Source organism: Saccopteryx leptura, chromosome 1 (genome assembly GCF_036850995.1).
Source record: "Saccopteryx leptura isolate mSacLep1 chromosome 1, mSacLep1_pri_phased_curated, whole genome shotgun sequence".
NCBI lineage: Eukaryota > Metazoa > Chordata > Mammalia > Chiroptera > Emballonuridae > Saccopteryx > Saccopteryx leptura.
The window spans coordinates 175,887,311-175,897,215 of record NC_089503.1 but is presented as its reverse complement, the minus strand read 5'-3'; positions in this window follow the sequence as shown (position 1 = coordinate 175,897,215).

The window sequence follows — 9,905 nt, the reverse complement described above, 5'->3', positions numbered from 1 at the left end:
CACAGGGGTGTTGGAAGAATTCATAGATACTGCATGTAAAATGCTGGCATCTGGTGGAGTTTTAAAAAGTGTTAGGTACTGGCATGCATTTCTATTCCCAGACAGTGGCCGACCTGAGGCGCTGCTCTGTGACTCTATGTGGGACAGTGGGCAGGTGCAGGCATAGGACTAACTCTGCTTATCTCCTTAGTGTCCTCTCTCCTCCAGCATGTCCCTTCTAAGTAATCATGCCCGGATGTACAGCCCCTGCCCCCACCCCTGAGCACTGCTTTGGAGTGGCCGCTGAGAACCCAGCTGCACAGGGGTGCCCTGAACTATGCCAGCTCTCTGTCACCTCCCTCTCCAGATGAGGTCACAGCATACTGCAGGGGCATTGTCACTGGGCAGTGACTTGGACAGACCCTGTTAATCATGTAACTCTCTGAGCCAATATATCCATGTCATCATAGCAACTGTCCCACCTCTGCAGGGTGGCACATTTGCTTCCTCTGTCTCATTCTTTCTTACCTGTTTTTGTTCCCCCATATGTTGATTTTTAAAATCCATCCAACAAGTCGTTATTGGCCTGTAACATGACAAGGACGCAAAGATCACAAAGATGAGGAGGTGGTACCTGTCTTCAGTTTGGAGTAAGAGGCCAGCACGACATCATGCTGACTGATGTGTAGCTATACTGGTTATTAGGGGGACATGTGAACAAGTCTTTGTTAGCCAAAATGTGCCCTTCTGCTGGTCATGTGGGGCTTCATCCGTATCTGGCAGCCCTCCAGGGTGCTCCCTGCAGCGCTGCCAACAGCATCTTGGTGCTTCCACTTTCCTCCCCTTCCTCCTTCTCCAAATGATCCTGGGGAAAAGGTAGTCTATCCAGGCCTTATCCTACTGAGGTGGTTCTCCTGTGCATTGAGCCTTCTTGGCTCTTTCTGTTTCTAAACTTGAACCAGAAAACGAAGTGGTCCGACATTGTTTTATTCTCTCTGAACTCTTTCAGGTGCATGATAACGGAAAAGTTTCCAGGCCCTTTGCTTTCGGTTTCATCTGTTCACCGCGATAAGGTTCTGGAAGGGTTCCTAGGCTGTGTACCACCGAACTATGCCAAAAGAGAACAGACAGTCCAGGCTCTGCCCTGAAGTGTGAGCCTACCCACGAGTGTCTGCTGACCTCTAGCTACTTCCAAACACCCTCTCCTCCATCATCTGTTTGGTGATTATAAATTGCTCTCTTCTGAAAAGAAATAGAAACAGAATTGTCCCCTGCTCACTGGCTGAGGTAGAGCCACCAGAGGGAGCTCAGGGATGTCATAAATTATTAAGTGGATTCAGAATTTCTAACATTTGACACGTGGAGAATGGAAACAACATTTAAAAGGGATCTGAATCTTAGGATAGAGAGCAAAACTTGTTATGAAACACTCCTGAGCCAATGGTTAGACAGAGCAAGGTCATTTCAACAAGGGCATGGGGGCAATGTGACCTTTGGGAGCTCCGATTGCTAAACTCGGCATGTGCCATGTCCCAAAACCTGCCCTTTCCACCTGAGGTGAGTGCTTTCTTCTCATAGCCTCAGGTCAGTCCTCAGTTGACACTGCCCTGTGCGTAACATTGCAAAGGCCCTGGTGTGAATTCACTGAATACTCCTTGCACATGTTCTTAAAGACAGAGAATGTGCCTGACCAGGTGGTGGCGCAGTGGATAAAGCGTCGGACTGGGATGCAGAGGACCCAGGTTCGAGACCCCGAGGTCACCAGCTTGAGCGTGGGCTCATCTGGTTTGAGCAAAAGCTCACCAGCTGGGACCCAAGGTCACTGGCTTGAGGAAGGGGTCACTCGTTCTGCTGAAGGCCCCACGGTCAAGGCACATATGAGAGAGCAATCAATGAACAACAAAGATGTTGCAACGAAAAACTGATGATTGATGCTTCTCATCTCTCTCCATTCCTGTCTGTCTGTCCCTATCTATCCCTCTCTCTGACTCTCTCTCTGTCTCTGTAAAAAATAAATAAATAAAGATATATATTTAAAAAAAAAAGACAGAGAATGTGGTGGAGGCATTGATTGGTGTATATGTAGTGAGCAAAGAGCATGCTTAAGTAATGTGCATGACTTTCTGCCCACAGCTTAAAAGGAGGAGCTATACATCTGCAGAAATGACATATTTGGCCTGTGCTGCTATAATGCTATCTTGCAGGTTATTGCTGTAGGAAGGTTATGACCTTGTACTTTTGCTATTTTGCAAATGGGATCATTTTGGATGGTCCAAGATAAACCTTCCTTTATGATGATACACAGGGAGGATGTTATTTTACTAAGAATTTTAAAATCTAAATATGTAAAAAACATACACTTATAGTCAAATAAGCTTGAAAGAGACCTAAAAATGGCATTTTGTTTGATAACATGACTTACCCTAGGGAAAGGCTGAAACTCCCAATTTGGACTATCATGACCTGCTTTGCTACATGGTTATCTCTGGGGTCCCAGCCTTTGTATAAACATAAACAAGCAAAGGAATATCTTTTGCAACTTAGTATAAATATGTAATTTTAATGCCAAAATAAGCATGTTAAATAACATATAGAGTTGTTGAATAAGATGATAAGTACAATTTTCAAATAAATCTACGTTTCAATTGTCTTTCATCTGTTTAAAAAGATATAATGGTTACATACGATGTTTTTAGTCATTTGTGTAGGTATGTGTTCTGAATAAAATAAATTCAATACACTATGTGCTCCAAATAGGTTTTAGGTTGCATAATTAGGATGCTTTTTCTTAAGTTAAATGAAGATACTTTAAAATAATCATGCATATTTGTTTTTTTTCTTTGTGAGTGAGAGAGAAAGAGAGATGAGAAGCATTAATCCTTAGTTGTGTCACTTTAGTTGTTCACTAATTGCTTTCTCATATGTGTCTTGACTGGGGGCTCAAGCTGAGCCAGTGACCTCTTGCTCAAGTCAGAGACCTTGGGCTTCAATCCAGCGACCTTTCGGCTCAAGCCAATGATCCATGCTCAAGCTGGTGAGCCTGTGCTCAAGCCGGTGACCTCGGTGTTTTGAACCTGGGACCTCAGCATCCCAGGTTAACGTTCTATCCACTGTGCCATCACCAGCCAGGCATGCTAATTTGATTTTTAAACATGCATCTCAAGTATTTTATATCACCCTCCTCAAACATATTTTAAACAGATTTAATTGCACTAGGTTCTATACTAAATATAGTACAAAGATGATAGTGATCTTGCCTTGTTATCTGAAAGTGAATCTTCTAAGCCAGCCCTTTGGAACAAAGACCTACAGACAATCCTACAGAGTCTGCAATTAGGGCATCAGAATGAAGAGTCATGGAGGAGAGAATCAAAGGGTGGAGACAGGGCAAGTTCACATGCCAGGTCTGCTCAGGGAGCACACTCATGGGCATCCTTTGGCCCATAAATGTACAGCAAAGACCCAGGAGCTGTATTCTGAGCAGCGTGGGAAGTTTCCAGGTGATAGGACATGGGGATGATGTAATATGAGTTATGTGTGGGGAGTGGAATTCAATTGCCAGGAAAACCAGACTGCTGTGCAGGGGACCAGATGGGTTCAGGTGGTAGAAAGAACAGATGCTTTGGAATCCTTAGACCCGGGTTGGATTTTCTGCTCCAGCACTTCTTTGCTGGGTGTGACTTTGTACAACTGTGTTGACCTCTCTGTGCCTCAGTTTTCTCGTCCTGAAAATGGGGATCATGATGTCCATTTCACTGAGTTGATTTGAGCCTACATTATTAGGTAAAGAATGGAAAGGGCTTTCCACACAGCAGGCTCTCACCAGACACTATTAGTCCTCTCCCCTGTTTTCCCTTTCTCTACCACTCTTATGCCAACTGCCAATGCTCCCCACTTTTCATAAAGGGCTGGACACAGTTTTAGTGATAGGGTAGGAACAGTCACTGAAGAGACAAATCAGTGCTAAAATTGGTACCGATGGGCTAAACCTTAGCTTCGGCTGGAAGTGCAACCACGTGGTAATTGCATATTACATAAACACTTAGCTCTTCCACACTTGAACCCTGTCTGCCTCTTAACTGCAGACTCTAGGTGGGAGGTGGGCTGGGGGAGGGGTGCAGGGAGGCTGTCCTCAGGGACTCACTAGTTTAGCAACTGTGCCAACACAAACCATTTGTGTTGTGTCTCAGCCCCACGTAAAATATGCAATAGGTTTTAAAAAGAAATGTTTAATTACATATTCTGGATTAGGAGAGAGATGAGGGTGCAGCGATCAAGACCAGAACAGAGGGAAGGACGTGGTTCAGTACAGTGGATGGTGATGGGGGGGAAGCAGGGACAGTGGCCGGGGCAAGAGAGACATGGAGGGGCAGTTGACCTGTGCTCCCCAGGTAGGAAGCTTCTTCACCTACCCCAGTTAGAGGGGACAGTTGGTGCCAGCGAAAGCTGTCACTTCTTGCCTTAATTTAGCCTCAAAAAGCTCAGTAGCCCAAGAAACAAGAAAATTTACTGTCATCTGACACTGTTTTATAAAGAGCTAATCCTTCATTTATTTAATGAGGAGAGACAGAAAGAGAAATAAAATAGGCTTCCTGTCTTCCGGGAGAGTGGATGCTCAGGACACCTGAGGCAATGACATGTGTCTGTGGGATGTGCCATGCCAGACGAGAGTCAGGGGGAGCCTTGGTGGGCATGGGCGAGGAAAGGCCCCCCTCAGAGGAAGGGGTAGGCATTCTGAGTGATGTGAAAGAAGGAGGCTTGCCTGTGGTCCCAGCAGGAATTTTGTAGACCTGGAGGGTAAAGTGGGTGGGAAAGGAAAGATAAACATGAAAAGAAACAGGTAAAGCTCAGCTTGGCAAAGGTCCAGTAAGGCAAGTTTTTGAAGGCCTTTCTCTTGTATCATGCCACAGAGTTTAAATTTTTTCCTGCACATATTTTAGGACTCCCAACACACCCCAACAAATTTTAGGCTATTTTTTAAAAATAGTTATTAATCAGTCAACGTTAACAACAATATAAATTTAAATAATAATTACTCTGAACAAAGGCTCTTTAAGCTTTAAGATTAACCCAACAAGCAGGTTTAGATTTTTCATTTGGTATGGATGAAAAGACTGAAGATACAACAGTCTTATATTCACACGTGCACTCTGGGAGGACTCAAAGGATTTAGAGACTTAGATGAAAAACAACAAAACTTAAAAATTTCTTGATATATCTGCTATTGAAAACACCTTTTAATCTACCTACAATTGGTTAAAAATGGTGATTTAATGAGCTTGAAATAAAATGCAGTTATACTAACATGAATAATTGCATTTGACCCCCATAATTACCTTGCAGAATACGTATACTTATTATCCCCATTTAACAGATGAGAAAAGACTGAGAAATTGCTGGAGAAGGGCTGAAAGTGAGTACAAGAAATGGCATTCACACTGCCTTGTGTGGGAAGCTGCGTTCCTGGCCCAGCCCTGTCTTGTGGGTTAAATAAATCAAGACACAGGAAGTGTTTAGAGCACTGGTGGGCAGTTAAAAGCTTAATAAATGAAGATTAGTTTTTATTATCATCCCACTGGAACCTGCTGCATCTTTTCTCTATAAACAATGTGTCAAGGTACACGTGTCCCACCTCTTAAGTTCTTCTGCTGGGGGTGAGGATAGCTATCTGTACATATAGCTTCCCATTCTGGCCTCTAATTATTACATATTAAAAAAAAAGATGGAGTAAGTAAGTTCTGCTTCTATGTCTAAGTGTCTGTGTTTCAAAGCAAAATGAAAAATATGTTTTGGAGGATAATCCCCTTCACGATTGCAACAAAAAAAATAAAATACTTAGGAATAAACATAACAAAGAATGTAAAGGACTTATATAATGAAAACTATAAACCATTGTTAAGGGAAATCGAAAAAGATATAATGAGATGGAAGAATATACCTTGTTCTTGGCTAGGAAGAATAAATATAATCAAGATAGCTATATTACCCAAAGCAATATACAAATTTAATGCAATTCCCATCAAACTTCCAATGACATTTTTTAAAGAAATAGAGCAAAAAATCATCAGATTTATATGGAACTATAAAAAACCCCGAATAGCCAAAGCAATCCTAAAGAAAAAGAATGAAGCTGGGGGCATTTCAATACCTGACTTCAAACTCTATTATAGGGCCACGACAATCAAAACAGCATGGTATTGGCAGAAAAATAGACACTCAGACCAATGGAACAGAATAGAAAGTCCAGAAATAAAACCACATATATATAGTCAAATAATTTTTGATAAAGGGGCCAACAACACACAATGGAGAAAAGAAAGCCTCTTCAATAAATGGTGCTGGGAAAACTGGAAAGCCACATGCAAAAGAATGAAACTGGACTACAGTCTCTCCCCCTGTACAAAAATTAACTCAAAATGGATCAAAGATCTAAACATAAGACCTGAAACAATTAAGTACATAGAAGAAGACATAGGTACTCAACTCAGGGACCTGGGTTTTAAAGAGCATTTTATGAATTTGACTCCAATGGCAAGAGAAGTGAAGGCAAAAATTAATGAATGGGACTACATCAGACTAAGAAGTTTTTGCTCAGCACGAGAAACTGATAACAAAATAAACAGAAAGCCAACTAAATGGGAAATGATTTTTTCAAACGACAGCTCAGATAAGGGCCTAATATCCAAAATATACAAAGAACTCATAAAACTCAACAACAAACAAACAAACAATCCAATAAAAAAATGGGAAGAGGATATGAATAGACACTTCTCCCAGGAAGAAATACAAATGGCCAACAGATATATGAAAAGATGTTCATCTTCTTTAGCTATTAGAGAAATGCAAATCAAAACGGCAATGAGATACCACCTCACACCTGTTCGATTAGCTGTTATTAGCAAGTCAGGTAATAGCAAATGTTGGAGAGGCTGTGGAGAAAAAGGAACCCTCATCCACTGTTGGTGGGAATGTAAAGTAGTACAACCATTATGGAAGAAAGTATGGTGTTTCCTCAAAAAACTGAAAATAGAACTACCTTATGACCCAGCAATCCCTCTACTGGGTATATATCCCAAAAACTCAGAAACATTGATACGTAAAGACACATGCAGCCCCATGTTTATTGCAGCATTGTTCACAGTGGCCAGGAGATGGAAACAACCAAAAAGCCCATCAATAGATGACTGGATAAAGAAGATGTGGCACATATACACTATGGAATACTACTCAGCCATAAGAAATGATGACATCGGAACATTTACAGCAAAACGGTGGGATCTTGATAACATGATACGAAGCGAAATAAGTAAATCAGAAAAAAACAGGAACTGTATTATTCCATACGTAGGTGGGACATAATAGTGAAACTAAGAGACATTGATAAGAGTGTGGTGGTTACGGGGGGGAGGGGGGAATGGGAGAGGGATAGGGGGTGGGGAGGGGCACAAAGAAAACAAGATAGAAGGTGACAGAGGACAATCTGACTTTGGGTGGTGGGTATGCAACTTAACTGAATGACAAGATAACCTGGACTTGTTATCTTTGAATATATGTATCCTGATTTATTGATGTCACCCCATTAAAAAATAAAATTATTAAAAAAACAAACAAACAAACAAACAAAAAAGAAAAATATGTTTTGGAGACAGATGTCATTATTCCATTGTGCTAATCATCAACTCCACTTCTGTGTGAATGTAAACCACTGAGATCAAACAACATCCATAGAGATGTCTTTTGATCAGACGGCTCTTTAGGGTACTTTCTATAGCTCCAAGGGTATATACATTTTTTTCCTATGAAACAGCACTAAATGAGTCCACCTGGACTTCATGCCATGTGAAATTGTACCTAGTCCTGTTTCATAAAAGATGTTTCAGTTCTGATCCCCTCTGGAAAGTGGAGGCAAATAATGGCCACAACGGAGTGCCTTATACTGTGGTTCCTGTATTTCATATGTAAGGTTTCCTGGCCAGATGTGTGTCCTTTGACTGCTTTAGTGACTGTTGATGGGTTTTGCTTCTCCATTTCTTCTCATTTTCCTTATAAATGGGGGAGGGGACTGTGCCACTCATGGCCACACTAACAAAAGACATACATGCGTCTTTAAGCGAGTTTTATATGTTCTGAAAATCCACAACTTGCTAACTGAGGTGGACAGCATCTCTCTGAGAACTCAACCTGGAAATCCTCTACTCCCTAATCTACACGCTTCTTAGTAGTCCTCGAAAAGGAAAAAGAAGAGAAAAATACTAACAGTTTCTTTATTGACAAAGTAGCCTCGATATTCATCTGATTTTCATAATATGCATCCCTCCAGAAATAAGCAAAAGTTATCATTTAGCTTCTCAGCTGTCAAAATCAGTTGTTTTAAAAATGTCTTTAGTAGACCATTTATAAGGTAAAATGTGAACTAAGCTGATTCCAGTAATTTATAATCTTTTAACTTTTGTTATGATGAGACTTCATAAACCTGTTTAAAATGAAGTTTTATTTATTTTACCAAAAATGCATCTTCTTTTATTTCATAAACGGAAAAATGCAGGGAATGTGTACTGCAAGGGGAATCCAGTGCCATCTTATTTTTGGGTAGAAGATACAAGAAAAGAAGAATGTAGACTGCTTGGCTTTTAGGGATAATAACTATATTAGGTCCCCATGGACCTGATACAGTGTTTTCATTTCTATGTCATTTGCTGTAAAAAAAAAAAAAAAAAAAAAAAAAAAAAAGGGGTAGTGCTAATATTATCTTACCCTAAGGATTAAGGGGACTCAGGCTCCCGGCTTTGCCAAAAATCACGTTGGTCTTTTGACTTTGAAGTGCAGTGTCCATTTCTGTAGCTCAGATTTCCATCCAGGACCAATTGGATGACAATTCGATGCTAGAACTTACTCTCCAGAGAGGCTCCGATGAACTCATTCACTGTGCCTGTGAATGACTGAATGACCAAGAAACTTTAATGTGCTAGATTTTTTTAAAGTCTAGTTGTTTGTAGTTTTGTAACTGAGAAAATGAGAGCTCTTGCACCTGAGGCTGCACTATCAATGAAAAAGTCTATTTATTATTGTAATTGAATGGGCGTTTCCAAAATAAACATTCACGTAAGTTTACCTAGTTAAGTTAGGTTCAACTAGTAGTAGGGTTAGGAAATACTTTGATCAAAACCACACTGCAAAATGGGGAACTTCAATGGGGGGTTTTAAACTCTTGACCTCAAAGGAAGGAAAACCAGCTAACCAATAACGATAACTTGTATAAGAAAAAAGGTTCAGGATCTATAACAGATTTGGAGTTCACAATGTAACGATTCAGAATTTTGGAGGCCCGATTTGTGGGAAAAAGATTAAATGGTACCTGTGTGGAGGAGGCCCCGAATTTCCTGTGCCATACTGCGTGTTACTGAACATGTTCTACCATATTTCAGTGGGACGCCTTAATATGAATCCCCCGTTCTCACAGCTGTTATCGTCATCCTTGGAACTCTGCAAGCTGTAGGGGTTCCTCCGACATTGATTTCCACGTCCCCTACCGCCCATTGGCCCTGAGATCGGTACCCTGGCGCGCCATCTCCCAGACAAAGACGCATGATTGCCTTCGGAGCCACTTGGCCGGGAGGCTTCTGGAGGATTTTAACACGGTAAGGGCACTGATGGCATTTTAGCAAGAAGCACCTTCGCTCTCGGACAATCGATCTTTAGTTTTGACTATAAGAATTTATTTTCTTTGTAGTTCTGTATTATCTCTTTCACTAAGCCACTTCGCACCCAAACTCTCTGTTTGGCACCGCCAGGCAGTTGCGGCGAGTGCCAGGAGGAAAAAGGACGCGGAGCGCTAGGACCCCTGGGCCGCAGCGATAAGGCACGGCAGACTGACGACCGCGCAGCACTTGGGCGGATCCCCAAGGCTAGTCCGCCGCCCGGCTCTT